Consider the following 462-nt stretch of genomic DNA (forward strand, 5'->3'; position numbering starts at 1 on the left):
CGGGGGGAGCGTGGCTGGGCCCAGTGCTGGAGGGGCCGCTGGCTTCTTTCTACGCCGTGCTCAAGCCACCATCATCCTTCATGCATAAAGCTCCAGCAGACCTTGTCTGAGCAGTGCTGTCATCCTTGAGGGAGACAAGACCATGTGTGGGTCCTGAGCAGGGTTTGCCCCTGGGTTCTGCTGTGAGGATGAAGATCCCACAGGACTTCCTTGGAGGGAGCAAAGCAACATCCTCCATCCCAATCCACACACCCAAACTCCTTCAAACATCATGGATGCAGCCTCTCATAACAGCCCTCCATTTTTCCTCAGCAGATCTGCACCTTTCCCCGGTACATCCCTCTGAAGTTCTGCCCTTCCCTCAGTAGATCCACGACTTCCCCGGCAGACCTGTGTTCTTCCTTAGCACACCCACGTTTTCCCTTGCACATCCACATTCCAGAAAGTTATATTGCTATAACT

Source organism: Nestor notabilis, unplaced genomic scaffold, assembly GCF_000696875.1.
Source record: "Nestor notabilis isolate BGI_N333 unplaced genomic scaffold, ASM69687v1 scaffold20367, whole genome shotgun sequence".
Lineage (NCBI taxonomy): Eukaryota > Metazoa > Chordata > Aves > Psittaciformes > Psittacidae > Nestor > Nestor notabilis.